This window comes from Cnephaeus nilssonii (genome assembly GCF_951640355.1).
Source record: "Cnephaeus nilssonii genome assembly, chromosome: 7".
Classification (NCBI taxonomy): domain Eukaryota; kingdom Metazoa; phylum Chordata; class Mammalia; order Chiroptera; family Vespertilionidae; genus Cnephaeus; species Cnephaeus nilssonii.
In genome coordinates, this window is record NC_137078.1 from 90,895,836 (window position 1) to 90,916,040 (window position 20,205).

At 55.1% G+C, this 20,205-nt stretch overlaps 1 protein-coding gene across 1 annotated transcript in view; it reads right to left on the bottom strand.

Moving 5' to 3' along the window:
* ALPL (alkaline phosphatase, biomineralization associated) overlaps positions 1–11,873 on the bottom strand; it is a 53,452-nt gene extending 41,579 nt beyond the window's left edge. The window contains exon 1 of the mRNA XM_079778405.1: positions 11,757–11,873. The gene's annotated coding sequence lies outside the window, so the exon portion shown is untranslated. The remainder of the gene's footprint in view (positions 1–11,756) is intronic.
* Between the last annotated feature and the right edge of the window lie 8,332 nt (positions 11,874–20,205).

Consider the following 20,205-nt stretch of genomic DNA (forward strand, 5'->3'; position numbering starts at 1 on the left):
TTGTGACCTTGGGAGGAGTCACTTCTTTCCGGGCTCAGCTACCCCGTCTGTCCCTGGGGAGGGTGGGAGTGTCAAGCTTCAAAGGCCATTCCTACTCCAACTGTTTTTAATGGGCCCTTCAACCGACGGGAAGTTAACCCACCCCTTACTTCTCCTGGCCCCTGCTCGTTCTTCCAGAGCCCATCAGATGTCGACAAGCTCGGGGCCCTGCGCATCTTCCTGACATCATCTCCTGGCCCCGGCCCCGGCCAGACCCGATGTGCCCCTGCTCGCCCCCTCGGGATTTCTGCACTGGCTGTTCTCTTGCCAGGAACACTTGCTTGGCTCGCTTCCTCTCATTTTCCAGCTCAAAGGCCACGTTCTCCGAGTCCTTCCTGCCCACGCCGCGTGAAGAAGCCCCTCCGCCCCCCAGCCCCTCACCATGGCACAAGCCAGTGTATCTTCGTCCCAGGGCTCAGCACTGCCTGGAATGAAGGACCTGATGGTCCATCTCTTCCAGTGCCATGGAACTCCAGGAGGAAAGACTGGGCAGCTCACTGCTGCATCCCCAGCACCTGGAGCCACATCGGCTAGAAGATGCTCAGCAAATATTCGTTGGAGAAAAAGCAAACAAACGAGACCGGATGCTGCCTCCTCCAGAAACCCTTTGTGGTCATTCTGCCCAAGGCATGCAGGTGGCCTCCTCTGCTCCCACGGCTCTTACAGATTCCTTTACCCCTACACCACCTGGGCCTCTGTCTGGGTCTGTTAACACAACCACCTCCCCACACACTGATGCTCTTTGAAGGCAAAAACTGGACCGGATCCATCTGTGAATTCCAGCACCAAGCCCTGAGCCTAGCTGGCATTGGGCTAAGGAAATGTTTGTTGAATGAATGAATGAATGAATGTGCTCCTGTATTCACCTCCCCCCTTCCTGACTCTGCTTTCTCCTCCTCCACCTTGACAGGTGCCAAGAAACCAGCATCCACTGAGTGGACAAGGCCACTCCCACCGGAACTTCCTAGAACAGGGGCAGCCCTTCTCTTCTCCCACCAGGAGCTACTTCCGGGCAGTGAGGGGACAAGGCCCGAGGCCAGCGCTGTCCTTTGTCACAGGAATCATCGGGGTCCTGGCCCGACAGAGGGAACAGGACAGGTGTTCTCCCCATATTTTGCCCTGGCTGATGGGACAAGGAGGTTGACAGGCCTGCCTTGAAGCCCCAGCTAGAGGCTTCACACAGCTGAGCACTGCCTGGCCAGGGGCCAGTCGGGAAACACTCGATTATTCAAATCATGTAGCTACCCAACAGGAAAGGAAGGATCCTCCTCCTAAAAGGGGAAGTGGGACAGGCAGGCCAGCCCAGGGACTTGGGTGCGCAAGGAGGAAATTTCAGAGCAAAGTTGTCACACAAGCCAGCGCATTGAGAGTTTCCACCCCAAAGAAGACACTGGAAGCTTGAGATGGAACCCAGGAGGGTCGGGCCCAGGGCCAGCGTCCTGGACTGAGGCTGGGCCCGTCCACCACTGAGGTTTCTGAGTGAGCAGCGGCTTCAGCCAGGCTAATTGCTCTGGCCTTCCCCTGACCCTGGTCCTGGAGCCACCAGGACTGCCCCGCTGGGCTCCCTACCTCCGTCTCTCCCTCACCCCAGGAACCGTGCAGGGGACAGATAAACTGCACTTCTCAGCTCAGGGAGCGGGAAGTGTCATGCAGTCAATCGCTGCCTCCTATCCCCTCCCCGAGTCAACGCCGGGAAACCATCAGGTTCAAGAAGAGTTTAACCATCTGGCCTGCAGAGATTTATCTAATTAAGTGATTGCAGGCCCGCACTCTGGAGCCAGGCTGCCCAGGTTCAAATTCCAGCGTCGCCATTTATGAACTGCATGACCTTGGGCAAGTCCCTTCCCTTCTCTGTGCTTCTATTCACCTGTAAAAACACAGGGATTCCAGTACCTACCCTGTGGGAGGTTAAGAGGACCAACTATCGAAGGGTGTGGAAAGCACTTACTTAGCCGGCCCCATATAGGCATTCAGTGAATTAAACAAATTAAGATGGTCTGGACCAGATATCCCCAAGACAGACACGTCCTCCCTCACCAGAGCCAAAAGGAGAAAGACTCCAGGCTCTGGGTTCAAATCCCAGCGCCACCACCCACCAGCTCTGCAACCCTGGGCAAGTGACTCAACCACACTGAGCCCTGTTTTTGGCTCTAGATACTACAGATCGCAGCGGTATCTCCCTCCAAACTGGGGTGCTAGTCCATGTTGCTGGGCAATGCCAAGGAACTAGGGAGCTGACACAAGCCAGGGCTGCCCCGGACAGGGGCAAGCTGACAGACTGATTTCCCTTCCTGGGAGCCTTCATCTGGGCCCCAGCTGCAGGATGTGATGTACAAGTGGTCATTCATTCACCAAATGTGTATTAAGTGCATACTGCGCACCAAGAAGCATGGTACATATAGATGTGTTACTCCATGTACAGCCATTGCTATTATTATCATTACTAGTAGCTCATTTGCAGGAAGAATCCTGCAAGCGGCCGCGCCTGCACCCACACTCCACTGCCACCCGCCCTGCTCCACCCCGCCCGGGCTTTCCCTTTGGCAGCCACCTTGCTTTCCATTTTTCCTCCCTCTTCCTTCTAAGTTGTCTTCAGTCTTCACTCCTCCCTCCCTCAGTGTATGCAAATTAACCGCCATCTTTGTTGGGTAATTTGCATACTCACCCTGATTGGCTGGTGGGTGTGGCTTTGGTTGGCGGGCATGGCTTGGGCATAGCAAAGGTGCGGTCAATTTGCATATTACTGTTTTATTAGGTAGGCTTATTATTATTAAAGAAATTGAGGTTAGGCACTGGGGGTACATTTGTGAAGAAAATGGACAGAGACTGGTCTGAGGTATGACACTGGGGGAACCGACACCCGACAAAGGGCCTGAGCCGTCGATAGGAAAACTGGCTTGTCCTGCTGCCAATCAGCAACAAAGCGTTCATGAGCTCGTGCCATCAATGGGAGATGAAGACACAGTGGAGATCTGGGAGGGGCAGCCCGGCTCAGCCTGGGGTGGCTCAGGTGTCAAGCCAGCAGGACATCCTTCACAGGCTTCCCCACGGAAACCAAGCCCTGCTGGGCGCGGAAACCCTGCCGAGGGTGGCGGCCTTTCACTCACTCAAACTCTGGTGACCTGGTGAGACACGGGATTCAGACGGGCTTCCTGCCCTTCAGGAACTCATACTCAGAGCCAGGCGCAATGCGGATAATCAGATTACAAAAGGACCCGAGATTTCTAGGCAAGATCGAGAAAAGCAGCCGTGATGCCAACTGGCACCTCGGGCAGGGAGGGCCCTGCAGGGGCGGGGACAGCAGGCGCAAAGGCAAAGATGCGAGGGGCTGGGACACATTAAGAAAGATCTCAGCCTGGGGTCCTGGCCGGAGTCTGAGGGCTGGTTTTGCCATCGATTTGACTTGAGCCTCAGCATCCCCTTCTGCAAAAGGAAGAGAACACTTGACAGGGCTGCCTGAAGGGGTCAGTGCGTTCCCGAATAAGAAAGGGCTTTAAAAACAGAAACGTGTGATAGGCGCCTGGGAACTGAGGTTGGAGTATTAGAGTAACTCACCCAGGGTCGCGTGGCTGATGAAAACAGGAACTAGCCCTAACGGTTCGGTTTGGCTCAGTGGATAGAGCGTCGGCCTGCGGACTGAGGGGTCCCAGGTTCGATTCCGGTCAAGGGCATGTACCCTGGTTGCGGGCACATCCCCAGTAGGGGGTGTGCAGGAGGCGGCTGATCAATGTTTCTCTCTCATCGATGTTTCTAACTCTCTATCCCTCTCCCTTCCTCTCTGTAAAAAATAAATAAAATATATTTTAAAAAACAAAAACAGGAACTAGAATTGGTCCATCTGGAATGGGGGCCCATGTCCAACAACCCCGCCTGGGCTCCCCTGGGCCATCTGCTCAGCAAGGCGCAGGGAACAGGTAGGACACTGAACTCTCTGGGGGCGGGATCTCCATTTTTCTAACGTGCAAGAGGGAGAGGCCTTGGCTCTGCTGCCCTCGTGTCCATGGGAGTCCGTGTGGAAGAGCACACTTCCCACGCACAGGCAAGTCAGTGCCACGGTCGTGAGTGACAGTCGATGATGGCGATCTGAGGAGGAGCAAGGGCGGAGTCCGGCAGTCCTCACACCAAGGGTGGGGGGAGGGGATGGGGGGAGGGGGACGGGGGGAGTGGCTTCAGGGTTAGAAAGATGTGAACTCAAACCTCAGTGGCTCCACTGGTTCACCAGTCGGGGCAATTCAGGTGAGTTACTTCACCTGAGTCATTTTCTTCACTCGAAAAATGGGCCGTGATAGGGATTAAACATAGGGATTAAACGTGTGAATGCACAGCCCTAGCCGGTTTGGCTCAGTGGATAGAGCATCAGCCTGGGGACCAAAGGGTCCAGGTTTGATTCCCAGTCAAGGGCATGTACCTTGGTTGCAGGCTCCTCCCCAGCCCAGATCCTGGTCAGGGCTCCTGCAGGAGGCAACCCACCGATGTGTTCCTCTCACATCGATGTTACTCTCTGTCTTTCCCTCTCTCTTCCACTCTCCCTAAAAATCAATGGAAAAATATCCTTGGGTGAGGATTAACAAAAAAGAGAGAAAAAGAAAAGTGTGAATGCATAGAGAACATTTAGCAGCGTGGCTGGGTGCCTAATAAATATCCGGTAAATGTTAATAGCTCTTATTAGTACTGTTCCTATTACTATTGATAGGATTACTACTACTGTTACAGAGGGTGGGGGAGGGGGAGCCAAGCTCTGCAGGACCATCTGAAACCACCCTCCTCCTTTCACTCTTACTTTCAGCCTGGGTTGTGACCAGCCAGGAAACCTTGAGGACTGACCTTGAGCACTGCTCTGAGCCCCATGAGGGGTCCTCACCCCACCTCAGGGGTGGGATCTAGGCAGTCTCTCTGGGTTCCTCCTGCTCTCCCAGACAAGACAAAGGAAAAGAAGACTCAGAAGCACAGTGACACTGACCTGGGTGCCACCCCGGGCCTGTCCCTCTTCCACCCCTGTCCACACAATAATTAAATCTAATTTGGTTCTGGGATGTCCTTCAATCTTGCGTGCCAACTCTAAGGAGTTGATAGTGGCTGCCTGGAGGACTGCATTTAGAAGGAATTTGAGGTTTAGAAGAAAAAACAGCAGCGGTTGATTAGTGATGTCTGCCATGAGCGTAGGACAGGGGAGTGGCAGCATGCATGCCAACTATTTGCCACACATGAACGGGAAAAGCCCGAAGGCCTTCCCTCACTCGGTGCAAGCCGTGGTGGTCAGGCAGGGTAACCCAAAGCCAGAAGAGGGGAAGGACTTGCCTACGGTCACACAGCTTGAGATGGCAGATTCAAACCCAAGTCCCTCTGGGTTCCTAAGGATGCTTCCTGCTAAGACTATTATTTCCTTTTCTTGATGAGAAGAGGTGTCCAGGCCCAGACCCACTGGGAGAACAGATGCTTCTATGCTTGGTCCCTCCCTCTGAGACCTCCCACCCCCATCACTTTGCTAACCCCAAGGACAGATGGATGGTTTTACCGGAAACAAATGTATACATCCAAGTTCCCTGAGGGCTTCTATCCAAACATAGAAAATTTGAATCCAGTGGCCAATCTGATTGAGCAAGAAAGCATCTCCACTTTCCGGCTGTGTGACTTTGAGAAAGTTACTCAGCTCCTCTGAGCCTCAGTTTCCCCTTCTGTAAAATGGAGAGGATAACAAGTGAAATACAAAAAGGTCATTCACAGAGATTGGCTCAGTTCCTGACACTGAGCAAGGCCTTAAATGTTCATCATAAGGATTAAGTGAAGAGGAAAAATTAAAACACAGCATTTTCACCAAGAAACACTCAGGTGGTGCATGCAAGGGCTTGGGCCAGCTGTTGGGAGGAAGTCTGTTTATCTTCGACACCTTGATAACTGAAGCTGAAATATGAAGTGCTCTATTTTGTGACTTCAAAATAAGGAAGGCACTGATCTCTTCTAGGAAGCTGGCTGGTGGAGAAGGAAGCAGCCTTGAAGGGGTGCAGGGGCAATGGCGGGGGGCGGGGGTGCAAATGGGTATGTTCCCGCTTCCCGGCTGACTCAGGGCCTGTTTCCTCACCTGTAACATGGGGATCGTATTACGCACGTGCCGCACCGGGCTGCTCTGAGACTAGGGGTTCCAGGTGAGGCACTGAACACCACACCGACATGACAAGGTTAGCCGTGGTGTGCCGGGAGGGGGGGGGGGGGGAGCAGAGAAAACAGAGCAGGTATAGAAGGCCACGCAGGAGGGAGGGAGGGGAGGGGCCAAGAATTAGCCGAGACACTTTTGACCCAGCACGGTGGCAGGTGAATAAGTTATTAACTCCATACATTAAAAGGCCGGTAAGTCCAAGTGGGAACAGGTGGAAGGAGAAAGAGACAAATGCTAGGGAAAGGCCAAGTCTGATACAATCCAGTGGCAGCCAACCATGAGGCCTGGGGGATGATGGGACGGAGACCTGAGAGCCTCAGCCTGGGGTCTGAGAGGGCACCCACCCTGTGGTCTCGCAGACAAAGAGAAGGTGGATCAGCAAAGGCAAGCGCTTGCCCTTAACCGAAACTCACATGGTAGAGCCTTTTAAAGGTTCTCCCAGCCTCCCCTCTGCTCTCCTCCCTTCCCTGGATCAGGACAGGGTGCCAGAGGCACCTGGGGGAGGGGGTGACACCCAAGGTGTCTGCCCTCTGAGCCTCAGTCTCCTCAGCTAAAACAGCAGGCAGTGAGGTAGGTGAGGACCAGAGGAAATGTTGGTGCCTGGCGGCCAGCGGTCCTTACAAAATGCTGCTTCCCACAGGGGCAGGCACGTCTCTGAACTCCGAGGGCTCCAGGACCGAGACCCGTGGTTACTGTCAGGAATCCGAGCTCCCCTGCTTATCTTGTACCCCCAGAGCAGTTTGTGGCGCCCTTCTAGACTCTCCCATCTAAGCAGCTGCCCTGGAGCTCGGTCGTAGCAATTCGATCTGTGCTGCGGCCACGGTGCGGCAGTCAGCGCCAGGCCTGCGCTCCCGGGGGAGGGAGTGGAACAGAGAGCTGTGATTCACAGTACAAGGTGGTGTTTCTGGTCTGTGAAGTGGTGACCAATGGCTAGGTTCTGTGGGAGCATTAGGTAAGATGGCAGATGTCCAGGGAGTCCCTTCCCTCAGGACTGAAGCAGCCAGCACTGCCTGACCCCCAGGGGTAGGCCCCAGGCTCTGCTCTCTGAGCCCAAACAGGCTGGCGCTCTGCCACCCCCAAATCTCTGGAGCCTGTAGACTATTCCTGGGGACCCCCCAAACAGGAAGAAAGCTCCCTCCGCCTAGCCAACGTGTCAGAGACTCTGCCAGGCCACAGAAGAAGGACGGATGTCCACGCATCCCACGTTCCCATCCTGAGCCCCTGAGGGCTGGCCCAAGCTTCAGGCAGTCATTCAGATGAGGTCTGAGTCCTCCTTCCACGGCCTCGGGCACTTAGCTCAGAAACTGCAAACTCAGAAGGCAGGTAGCTAATGTCTGGCTGGAGGGAGGGAGTGGTGGGGACTGTGGAAAAGCGGACAGAGAGCAGTTGCTAATTAGTTCCAGCCCTGGTGGTGGGCAGCGATGTGGCCCACTGTGGGTCAGCCATCCACCACACCTCTCTTGCCACTGGAGGAGGGCAGTTTGTGACTGACCTGCCATAATCTAGGCCATAAATGTTTGAGGACCAGTTGATTAAATTAGACCCATTTCAAGTCTTAGGTACGTCTCATCCCCCCACTCCTGCTCCCCAGGCATCCTGGTTTACAAATGAGGAAGCTGAGGATCAGAGAGGAAATGACTTGCCCAAGGTCACACAGATAGCGCATCAACAGGTCAAGGACTTAAACTCTACGCTTCTGAGCTGAAGATCTTTCTCTACCAACCCATACTCTCTGTATCCTCCCTTGAACCATTCTTTCTTTTCAAAAATAAACATAAAAATAGGTACATTAAGGAGGTACTACGGGCAGGATACACACCCAACTCAAGACAGTGGTTACTTTGGGGAAGGTCGTGGCGCCTAGAGCTGGGAGACTGAATTCATGGTCCAACTCTGCCCTCAGCAGCTGAGTGACCCTGGGCAAGCCTCCTCCCCTCCGGGGCCTCAGTCTCCCGGGTCTGCTGCAAAGCAGCCAGCCTCTAAATGCCTTCCAGGTCTGAAATTCTCGGCATTTGTGAGGTCTCCTTTCTGGCCAGTCATGGCCTCAGAAGAACATAAAATAGTAATAATAATAATAATGGGGAAGGCAAGTCCCCACGAGCAGGAAGGAACACTACAATTTTTAGTGAAACCCGACTCCCGGTTACTGGAATTCAGAAGGAACGATGGTAATACTTGGGCAGTTTAACCACCAGCCTACAGTTAAACAAAAACACATCTGGTTTAACTTCAATTTCCTCATCTCCTCCCCTACCCCCTACCCTCATCTCAAATTTTACCCCTTAATTTGAGAAGTCAAATTAAATGCAAACAATTGATTTCAGGCCACAGCGAGGTTGAGAATTCCAGCATGGAAAACTTTAAGTATGAAGTTTTTCTGGGAGCAATTATGAAATGTTGGGGGGTGGTATGGGGAGGTGGAAAAATATGGAGACTCTTCTCGAATGTTCTTTGGACACTGAGCATCCTTTAGAAGTTGCTGAGAGCCTAATCGGAACCTAACAGTCAGAGAGGCAAAGTGACCTGGTCACACAGCTAGGAGTGGAACCCAAGATGCTGCCCTCCAAGCCAGCATTTCCCTTGCTATCTCTGGGCCTCCGCAACCGAAGCAGGGCCTTCCCTCCGGCCTCCGGGATCACCTGTGTGGTGAAGGAAAAGGCTGCTGACTCTGTCCCACAAGGAATAGCTTCTCAATAACAGTCACTAACACAGGCTCAGCCCGGTGCTGAAAAACCATTCATGATCTTGCTGGCCCCTCATAGCAACGCTTCAAAGTACATATTATTAACCCACATTACATATGGTTTCCTCAATCTGAGGCTCAGAAAGGGAGAGTGACTTGTCCAGGGTCACAGAGCAGTGCTGCGAACGAACCTCCAATCTACTGCCCCCGGCTGCCCTCTCAAAGTGAGGACATCTCTAGAAGGAAAAAGAAAACACACACACACACACACACACACACACACACCACAGCCCAGCTCCAGTGCTGGGGCGCTGAGTCAGCATTCCTGTGGCCACGGGGAGATTTCTGAGCGCCGGTTCTCAGCCCAGCTTGCTCACTCTCCCCGCAATGTTCTCGTCGAGCGCTGGAGTTTGTATTAATAACTCCAGTTTCTATTTCAAGGTGAGAACTTGAGGCTATGCTGCTGGATCCTACCCCTGGATTAAGAGGCCTCATCCGCAGAGATGGGTGCAACACGGAGATCGCTAGACTTGGAATTCTAGACACCCGGGCTCCATCCAGCCCCAGCTCCCCCAGGTAGCGTGTGCATCCTTGGACAAGTCGTCTCTCCTCTCCAAGACCTGCTTTTTCAGTTGTAGAGTCAGGACTACGTCTAGCTTGCAGGGAATGTCGGGTGTGTAAGCCAGAGAACACGCAGGGCTTGAGTTTGAGTTCACCCCATTTCCAAGCTGGGACACTTGGAGGCACAAGAACAGGCGGAGGGCACAGGCGACACCCCCCCCCCCCCCCCCGCCCCCGCGTCGCCGCAGAGATAATAGCCTCAGGCACAGAGCCCAGGCTCCTGGCCAAAGCTGTGTTTAGGATGGTAGGCATCGGTGTGGGCAAGGAGGGCGCCAGGCCACCCTACAGTGCAGCCCATCAGGGAGTGGGTGAAGGGGTTTCCAGGGCTCAGGGTCAGTGACATAACCATATACCCAGGCTCAGCATTGCGTTTTCTGCCAAGATTAGAGCTGATGATAGCCAATATTTTCTGAAGCACAGACACTGGCTAACCACTTGGCATACATTAATCTAGACCCCACCACCCGTAGGTACTATTCCTCCATCGCCTCAGCCTGAAGGAGGAGACCACGGCACGACAGGGGACAGAACTCCTTCCAGGTCACACAGCGAGGTTGCCTTGCCTATTCGTGAGGACCAAAATCCCTTTCCTTGTGAATTGCTTGATTCCAATTCTATAACATCTATTTCAAAGCCTGAAAAAAAAAGTTTGTTATGCAAATGTCTGAATGCCCGGGCTTTTGTCCTCTTAATGTACTGCTCTATTCCCAGGGCTGTTAAATTTTGTTCCTGGCCTCTTTATATTCCTCACAACAGTCTTATTCGAGAGACATACTCCCATTTTACAGGTGGGGCCATGGACTCAGACACCAAGCCTGTCTCAGTCCAGGGGCTGGGACGTTGGGAGGCTGCTTACGGAATTCAGAGGCTTGGAGTGCAGGAAGGAAACGGGAGGCAGAGGGACAAGGGCAGGGGCGTGGGGTCGAGTGGGTGGGCTGGGGACAACACAGGTGGGCAGGACTAGATTTGAAGCGGGCCGGTCTGGAGGGTGGTCGGAGGCAGGACTGAGCCCTGGAAGGGCCAGAAGGAGGAATCAGAGTTCCACCCCTCTTCTCCCCGGTGTTAGAGTGGGAAGTAGGAGGCTAAGGTTGTAGGGTTTAGAGTCTGGGTTCAAATCCTGATCCCTATTTGCTTAACTTCTTAACGAGTGTACCTGCTTAACTTCTCTAAGCCGCACTCTCCCCATCTGCAAACACCGATGGCACGCCAGGAGCTGGAGGGGGTCTGGGGCACGGTAGGCACTCAGGCAGTTGCTTCCTCTTCTCTGGGGCGGGAGCCAACACCTGCCCGCCCGGGAAACCCCGCCCCCCGGCGGAGTCTGAGCTGTTCCCAGGACCCAGCGGCCCGGTGCCACCGGAGAATCGCCCGTCTTTGGGTCTCCGGGGGTCCCCCCCCCCCATTAAGTGTTGGAAAGGGTCAGAAAGAGACGCCGTGGGGGAAGACAGGGCTTCCTCCGCTTCCCGCCCCCCCGTTGTGGACTATGCATTGAGCCCCTTGTGATCAGACTGGGCCCGGGAGCCGGCCCTGAGCGGCCACTCTCCCGCGCACAGCCCCGAGGAGGGCCGCAGGCTCCCTCGGCCTCGGGGGCTCCAGCGTTGGACCCGTGGCTGCTGAGCCCACCCCGACTCCCGGACACCCACTCGCCGATCGGCCCCTTTCTCCTCCCCCAGCGGCTCCCGGACCCCGGCGTCCCCCTCCCTCTGCTGTTCCCAGCTCTGCCCCAACTCCTTCGGCCCCAGAGGGCAGCCCAGCCCCCTCCCCGGCTGCTGTGGGGGGCCTGGGGCTCTTAGGGGGGAGGGTGAGAGGGCACCGGGCAGGGGGCCGGGGTGGGAGCCTGAGTCTCTAGATCTCCGACCAGGGATCACCGTTGGGGCTGCTCAGTCCGCGGGCACGGGGGGTTGGGGCGGGGGGTTGGGGCGGGGGGTGGTGCCTGGGCCGAGGGTGGAGGTCCCGGGAGCGACCCCGGAGGCAGAGGAGGCCGGGACGGGGACCTCCAGTCCTCCCTTCGCGGGAACCACGTCCAACCTCCGGCCGCCCAGCGCGCCCGCCGGGGGCCTCGGACGCGCGCGAGGACCCTGCGGGGCAAGGGGCCGGGGGTCCCGATGCGCTGCCGCGGGCGGCGTGGAGGCGCCGAGGTCCCGGCCCTGCCTTTTATACCCCACCTCGCCGCCATCCCGGGGCGAGTGGGCGATGTGGGAGGGGCTGGGGAGCAACCAAGTTCTCGGGGCCCCGGGGAGCCGGGCAGCATCGGGTCCTTACCTGCGCAGGGTCCCCGGGTTAGGGTCTGTCCTGGCACAAGTGACGCGGGGCGAGGACGCTGGGCCCGAGGGCGTGAAGCGGGCGCACGAGGCTGCCCGGGCCACCACCCCCGCGAGCTTATAAAGGCGGCCGCGGGGCCCGAGCGCGGCCTGGGCAGCCCTCACCCACCCCGCCCCCGGCCCCGGCCCCGGCCCTCCCCGCCCCCACCCCGCCCCCGGCCCTCCCCGCCCCCGCCCCCGCCCCGCCAACGGCCCAAGCCCGGCCCGCCGTTCCGACCACGAGTCCAGGGCGCCCCCTGCCGGGGATCGGAGCGCACCCCCTGCTCCGCTCCCGCCCCTGCGCGGGTTGGAGCAGGAGCGGGTGTCGCAGCCGTCGGTTGCGTGGATCCGCCAGCTCCTGAAGCTCCCGGTCCCCATCCAGCTCCGGGCTTCCGGGCGCAGCTCCCCCTCTCCCCGCCTCTCCGCGTGTGTCCTTCTGGTCTATGGATCTTCAGCTCCAACTTGGTTCTGTGTCGTTGTGGGTGTCTTCCTGTCCTGCCGGACCCTCTCTGTGCATCGGTCTCTGTCTGTCTCTTTGCTCTTTGTCTCTGTCCATCTCTGTCCACGTGTCCCTGTCTCTGCCTCTGTCCACCTGTGCCTCTGACTCTCTTCCTTGGCCTCTCTCCTTCCCACTCCACACCCCACCGCTAGCCTCTCCCCCTCGCTGCCCTTGCACTGTCTCCCTGGCTGGGGCTGGAGAAGCCAAGGAGATCTAGGAGGGGTGGGTGCCGGGAGGGGTGCCTCCCCTAGACAGGGCCTATTCCCCCTTTTCTCCTTCGAGGGGGAAGGGGCCGGTCAGGATTCCTGCTGACTGCATCCCGCCAGAGCCGAGCTGCAGGACAAGCCTCCTGAGGCGGGAGCTCTCACTTCCCTAGCAGGGGAGTCAGCCCGGGTTCAAGACTCCACCCTGGTGCCCTTGGGCCGGTCACTTGACCTCTGTGGACTCGCCTGCCCCTTGACAAGTGGACAACATCTCCCCTGGCTTCCCTCACCACGTGGTGCGAGAGTCATATGAGACCGTGGTTGAAAAGTGCACAGGAAACTCTCAATTCCTAGATAAAAGGGGGAGGGAGGAAGAACAGGAGGCCGAGGCCAAGGCAGAGGGGAGAAGGTTATCAGCACCAGCAGAACCAATGCCAGCCCAGAATTCTCTCCTTTACCTACTCCATGCCAGCTCAGGGCCAGGCACCTTGTATCCCTTATCTCCCAACAACCCCATTTTACGGAGGAGAAAACAGAGGCCCCGAGAGAGCACACACGTGTCTTGTCAGTGTGACTGGAACTAGAACTGGGGCCTGGCTCCAGAAACTAAGAAAGTCTTTGTCTTTATTCCTCTTTCTTCTTGTATTTTTAACAATTGATTTTTTTTTACAGCAGTGATATAAAGTTTTCTTTTGGGCATAAGTTTATATTTTTAAAAGGGACTCAAAACATTGTGTAAATATTTATATACTAGTGGTCCGGTGCATGGATGCATGCACATTGAAAGGAAATTTATTAGAAGGTGGCTGGCGGGACAGGACTGGGCGAGAGGGGCCGGACACACCCTGGAGCCAACCTCCCACGGTCCCTCCCCAGCTGGCCACACCTGGGCTCTGAAAGGCGTCTGCAGAGTGAGCGGGGTCCCTCTGGCGGGAGGGGTCCCTTGGCCTGGCCTGTGGAGATCAGGCCGAAAACAGATCTCCGACATTCCCCGAGGGGTCCCAGAGTGCGAGAGGGCACTCTGCAAAGTTGCTGTCACTCAGCAGCTCCTGCATTGAATATCTGCCCCCTGGTGGTCATTGCGCGTCATAGCTACTGGCCGGCTGGTCACTTAGGCTTTTATATATATACCAGACACCAGACCCGCCGCGCTGCAGGACCATACACCCTCTGCGCTGTAAGACCCATCAATGCACCTCTGGATGACCGGTCGTTTGGTCGTTATGGCATTACGGCGTTACAGCCACAGGCCTTTTATAATATAAACTAGAGGCCCAGTGCACGGCATTCGTGCACTGAGGTGGGGTCCCTCAGTCCTGCCTGCGCCCTCTCTCAGTCCGGGACCCCTGGGCGGACATCTCCTGAGGGGTCCTTAGTACTGCTGCGGAGCTGTAAGCCCGGCGTAGTGCTTAGGGGTCCTTAGCGCTCACCAGCTGTGACCTGGCTTCTGGCTGAGTGGCGCTCCCCTTGCGGGAGTGCACTGGCCACCAGGGGACAGCTCTTGCATTGAGCGTCCCCTGGTGGTCAGTGCGTGTCATAACGACCAGTCGTTCTGCCGTTGGGTTGATTTGCATATTAGCCTTTTATTATATAAGATTTAATGGGTTAGGGTATTATGGCAAAAACCATGGAGGTGGTAAATGAATAATGTTTGCATAAGAAATTGTGGGTGAAAGCATCCACAGTTCCAAATCTGGGAGGGGCTCTATAACTCCTCACAACTCCAAGGAAGGATTTAGGGCTACTAAGAGGTTTGAGATGATGTCATCATCAGTGAGTCAGGGGCAAATCCCCAGGCTGAGAAGCTGAGCCTACAGGGAGTCGGGGGGACCCCATCCCACCTATCACAGGCCCCTAGCACCTGCCCCCGACTTCTGATCTCCCCAAAACTCCGAGGGATGGGCACTTCTGATTGTGCCACTCGGCCAGTATTGGGTTCCCTGTGTCAGGGTGATTTCCCCTATGGTACTCTTCCACCTGATTGGTTATCAGCAAGTGGGTCTGCTGCCTGGCCTGCCACTTTCCTCCCTCACTCCTCCTCCCCTGCTGCTGGGCTCTGCCCCCAGGGTGCCAGCCCTCCTGATGACGTCAGCCCAGCAGGAAGGAGGCCTCAACTGGAGAGTAGGAGCCCCAGCTTCCAGCTGTGCTCTAGCTTCTTGGCTGAGCTGAGGAAGTCACTATCCCTGTCTAGGCTCAGAGTCCCTCTGGCTGGTTGAACTGGACAATCTCTAAATCCAGCCCAGACTCCAGATTTCGGGACCACGTGGCTGGTAGAAGGCAGTTCATTACATTAGGTTTGTCTGTGTCTATACTGCACATACCTTGTCTCTGGGGACCCGGTGCCTTATTTTAAAAAATGAGCAAATTGGACTGCTCCCTTTGCTCAAAGAGCTCATGATCTCATTTGGTTCTCACAACGGATTTGTAAGGTGGACAGGACAGGCATCTATAATCCCCATCAGCTATGAAGAAACTGAAGGCCAGAGACATTTGTTACCTTAAGGTCAGGGTCAGAGCTGGGCTTTTCCTACCCATTCATTTATTCCATTCAATTATGAAGTGCCCCCTGCCTTGATCGAGGCCTGAAGTTCACCAGGAATTAGAAGCTAAGTTAGAGGGGAGAAGGCCGGGAGCCCCAGATTTTTTTTTTTTTTTTTAATTTCTTTATTGATTAAGGTGTCACATATTTGTCCTCATCCCCCCATTCCCATCCCACACCCCTCCCCTTGGATGCCCCAACCCTCTGTTGAACTTAAGCATTGGTTAGGCTCATATGCATGCACACAAGACCTTTGGTTGATCTCTCCCCCCTCCCCCCACCCTCCCCTATCCTCCCTCTGAGGCCGATAGTCCGATCGATGCCTCCTTGTTTCTGGTTCTGTTCTTGTTCATCAGTCTATGTTGTTCATCATTTCCCCTAGATGAGCGAAATCATGTGTCACTATAGATATACTTATAAGAATTGAATGTGCGACGAGCAATAATAGTTATGCTGACAGGCAAATGAATCAGTCTGTGGTGAGTTTCTTTCTGGACCAACAGTTCTTTTGAGACCCAATATCAATGTCCACCGGTTCCCTATGAGTACATGTCGGCACTGACCCCTCAGCTCTGGATGGTGGACAAATGGTGGTAATGCAGGTCCGACTCCCTCTGGTTTGGTCTCGGCTGGACCCAGGGGCACTGCTTCACCCGGATCCAGGGGCCCACGGCCTCGCCCGGACCCGGGGCCAGGCTCACCCGGCTCCAGGGGCCCGCGGCCTCGCCCAGACCCGGGGCCCAGGGCTCACCCGGCTCCAGGGGCCCGCGGCCTCGCCCGGACCCGGGGCCCAGGGCTCACCCGGCTCCAGGGGCCCGCGGCCTCGCCCGGACCCGGGGCCCAGGGCTCACCCGGCTCCAGGGGCCCGCGGCCTCGCCCGGACCCGGGGCCCAGGGCTCACCCGGCTCCAGGGGCCCGCGGCCTCGCCCGGACCCGGGGCCCAGGGCTCACCCGGCTCCAGGGGCCCGCGGCCTCGCCCCGACCCGGGGCCCAGGGCTCACCCGGCTCCAGGGGCCCGCGGCCTCGCCCCGACCCGGGGCCCAGGGCTCACCCGGCTCCAGGGGCCCGCGGCCTCGCCCCGACCCGGGGCCCAGGGCTCACCCGGGAGCCCCAGATTTTTAGTTCTCATTTCCACTGGCCCATGGGGAGACTTCGACAATGAGAAATGTTGAAATGGTAAGCACAGGAGGTCAGGCCCTCAGTGGTGAGGGATAAAGGAGGAAAGACGGAGAGAAGAAGAAAACTCTAAGGCCTGTGTACAAGGAGCAGCAAGGAGTCAGCTCTCGTGAGGGGGGCGGGGGGCGGGGTGGATGACGGGGAGGGGGGAGGGGGGGAGACTCCCTAAAATCTAGGTGGATATTTAAAAAAAGGAGGGGTCACCCAGCCAGAGCGGCTTAGTTGGTTAAGTGTCATCCTGTGCACCAAAAGGTTACCAGTTTGTTTCTGGTCAAGGCACATACCTGGGTTGTAGGTTCAATCCCCAGTCAGGGCACATACCTGGGTGTTGGGTTCAATTTCTGGTCAGGGCAGGGCACATACAATATTTCTCTCTCACGTTAATGTTATTTCTCTCTCTCTCTCTCTCTCTCTCTCTCTCTCTCTCTCTCTCTCTCTCTCAGCATGTCCTCTAGTGAGGATTTAAAAAAAAAAGAGGGGTGTGGAATCCCTTTGTCTGTTTTGACCCTTGGATTAGAAGGATCATTTACTCTCAAGCCCAGGCATAATAAAAGATTCAGCTTTTGACTCTGAGCCATCTCCATCTCCTCCTTAACTCAATGATGCAAAGGAAGGGACTAAGAAAACTGAGGCAATATCATATATATATATATATATATATATATATATATATATATATGTATGTAATATGCAATATGCAAATTAGCTGGGCATCACGACTGGCTCGAGGAGGCTGCATCACAGCCGCTCAGGAGAAGCTGTGCGCACAGATGGGCGGGAGGGGACTGTGTGTCGCCCCCACCCCAGCGGACACCCCCACCCCAGAGACACACACACACCAGGGGTGGGGGCGTGCTCCGAGCGGCCACGCGGCACGCAGCTCGGAGGATACCCCTGGTGGGTGATGGCAGCTGCTGGAGCAAAGCAGCCCAGGTCCTGGGTGCCAGAGGGAAACCGGTGCTGGCAGCCAGGGGAAGGAAGGCCTATTCTTGCACGAATCTTCGTGCACCGGGCCTCTAGTTCAATTATGACACTGCCCAGCGTACTGAACACTGAGTTCATGTGAGGCCTTGGTCTAAGTGCTTTGTATGTGTTAACCCATCTAATCCTCACAACAGCCCTACAGACTAGGGCCTTCTATTCCCACTTTACAGATGAGGAGACTGAGGCATACATCAGCTGTCATTACACGGGTGTCTGCCTGCCTGGTGCAAAGCTCTTTACAGGTGAGATTGCACTCACTTCTTTCTGCAACATGGAAGCAGCAGCACTGATGTCATCCTCACTTCCCAAGTGAGGGTGCTCTCAGCTCAGAGAGGCTTAACAACTTTCTTCATTCAGCACTCTCTGTTGCGTGCCTGCTCTGTGCCAAGCACGGCTTTAAGAACTGGGGACACAGCCGAAACCGGTTTGGCTCAGTGGATAGAGCATCAGCCTTCGGACTGAAAGGTCCCAGGTTCGATTCTGGTCAAGGGCATGTACATTGGTTGCGGGCACATCCCCAGTGGGGGGTGTGCAGGAGGCAGCTGACCGTGTTTCTCTCTCATCGATGTTTCTAACTCTCTATCCCTCTCCCTCTCCCTTCCTCTCTGTAAAAAAATCAATAAAATATATTTTTTTAAAAAAAAGAACTGGGGACACAAATGAACAAACCAAAGGTTTCTGTCCTCATGGAGGTGACCTGCTTGTTAGGGCAGACAGATAACAAACAATAAACATTCTAAGTACGTAAATTATATGCTACGTTAGAAGGTAATATGGGAATGGATAAAGAGCTAGAGCAGATATAAGGGGAACAGAAGTGCCGAGGGGGCAGGTTGTGGCATTAAGCAGGGTATTCAGGAGAGATGAGATAGGAGTGAAGATCCAGGGTGAGAGAGAGCCGCCTGAGACCACCCAGAGAGTCAGGGAAGGGCCAGGCTGCCCGTGTGGATGCCTGGGCTTCTGAGCAGGGCACCCTTGCCCTCCCAGGAGCAGCTCAAACCCTAAGCCTCATCTCAGCCCTGGCTCAGCCCCAGTTCTAGGCTTACTCCTTAATCCTGTCCCAGGCCTGTCTTTATCCCATCTTGAGCCTAGCCCTTGCTGCAGCCCTCATGTCTTTCTCTCAGTCCTCTCCCTTAGATAGACTGGCCCTAAGTGTGTTGTAACACCTGCCACTCCGACCTGTCCCAGGCTCGGCCCCGCAGTCAGTCCTGTGCTCAGGGCTCTAAGAACTGGCCAGCCCCTGGCCCAGAGGGTATCCCCCAGCCCAGCTGCCATGAAAGGGAGCCCTCCTCACAAAGGCCTGGGGAGCTGCCATGTGAGAAAACCCCATTGTCTAGGGAACAATGTCCCCATTTTGTCCTTTATTTCTAAAGGGACTCGTGAGCAGGCTCCAAGCTCCAAGAGGGAGCATGTTGCTTCCTATTCTTAGCCCTGGAGAAGGCTGCAGGCCAAGTGGAAGGGTCAAGGCCCTCTACTGGGGGCCGGATTCCAGAGGCCAGAGCAGATTCAGGCAGGTCCGGCCTTAGCAGTCAGATGGCATTTCCAGAATGGAGGCAGGAAAGAAGCCACCCATGATACGTAGGAAAAGAGCTCAGCTGTACCCAGGGTGGCAGGGAGAAGATCTCCTCCAGCCCTCCCATCCCCCCCCCCCCCCACACACACACACAGAGGACTTGCATCATCTCTGATAAAGTCTTCCTGAAGATTCCTCCACCCCCTGCCTGTGCATCAGCCTGTCCATCCATCTTCCTGTCTTTGACGGACACATCTAAGAGGGGTCTTGGAGATGCTCCCCCTAGGGGCTGTACCACTTAGCATCCCACTTCCTGTTAGATACAAATTCAGGGACCTGAGGATGCTTTAAGGCTTGTGCACTGGCGGGCTGATATTGGCCAGATTGGGGATTACTTTAGCAATATTCTTAAAGGCTTAGTAGCTGTCTAATTTACTACTATTTGCTTCCAGTCAAGTACATGGAGACCTTGCCACATCTTTGTGTTCAGAACATGACTTGGTGGGGATACCTATCTCCTCACAACTGGCCTTGGGGCTCATCAGTGTAATAGATGGCCTTGACCTTGGCATGTCAAAGCCATAGCAGGAGTGGAGCGATATTGTTAATTGGCCTCTTCCTCTCTCTTGGCCCCAATCTCACCCAGGTGGGGGTTCCCAGGTGGCATATGGAAGTCACCTATAATATGTCAAACACATGGAAATCCGCTTCCTCAAACAAACACAAGTATTGGAAGGGAGTGTCATAGACCAAACCTCCCTCATGGGCTCCCTGATCCAGTCACCACCACAATGATTGGCTTAAGCCAATCCAGGCCACCAGGGGAGACAGGCTGGGAAACAACTCACTCAGTCTCCAAAAGGGAGGCACTCACCGTGTCCCCAGCCCAGAGGGCAAGTACCCACACTCTTGCACTTATAAGCTTTATGCTTGCCTAAGCATTTTGAGGTAAACAACAATAAAAATACTTTATGTGTGTAAAGTACAATGTTTTTAAATATCTAAATCATCTGTGTTCGTGCTAGAAAGTTTAAATGCAAAAAGAAAGAGTAATTTTAAAATGCCCTGTAGTCTCATTACATAGAGATATACCATTGAACACCTTGGTATTTATCTTTGCAGATTTCAAAACCATACAAAAACTCTAAAAGAATGGAATCGAAAAAAAAAAATGAAAGAATGGAATCGTAGGACACATACTGGGGACCCCTGCTTTTCTCAATATATAAACATTTTTCCCAATCCTGTCCGGATTTGTAAGTCCTCTGAATACATTATCTCGTTTTTCTCCTCTGGGTAGGGGTTATCATGATACGCATTCTCCAGATTGCGAACCAGAGGCTTGGAGATGAAGTCAAGAGCAGGCAGCCAGGATGAGACTCGTGGCCCAGGCCCCTCCATGTGGGAGCGGGCGGATACGCAGCTACTCATGCACCAAATGCCCAGCAAGCACTTCTGGAAGGTGCGGGTGGCCATTGCCGCACCTCCAGGATGGTC